Source organism: Brachyistius frenatus, unplaced genomic scaffold (assembly GCF_029030835.1).
Source record: "Brachyistius frenatus isolate BFR_SWC_R1_liver_20210118 unplaced genomic scaffold, ASM2903083v1 Contig_515, whole genome shotgun sequence".
Lineage (NCBI taxonomy): Eukaryota > Metazoa > Chordata > Actinopteri > Embiotocidae > Brachyistius > Brachyistius frenatus.
In genome coordinates this window covers 26,435-26,745 of record NW_027211114.1, presented here as the reverse complement: position 1 = coordinate 26,745, position 311 = coordinate 26,435, and positions in this window count along the sequence as shown.

Genomic DNA, 311 nt, shown 5'->3' with positions numbered 1-311 from the left:
TAAAAGTGGCCTGATATCACGTTCAAATGTTTGTCTCGCGCAAACACAGCATTTCCTGCAACATGAGCACCTACTGTCTCCTGTGCAAACTGTGTGTGTGTGTGTGTGTGTGTGTGTGTGTGTGTGTGTGTGTCAACTAGACACTCATTGTGCATAAACTGTTGTTGGAATTTTAATTTTAAATGTATAAAATAGCATTTATTACCACAAGGAGCTGCATTCAATAACCCAAAAATGCAAAGTGGAAAGCATGTATTTAGAAACTTTATGCAAATATATGCAAATGAGAAGCTTGAAATCGCTCCTTTGTT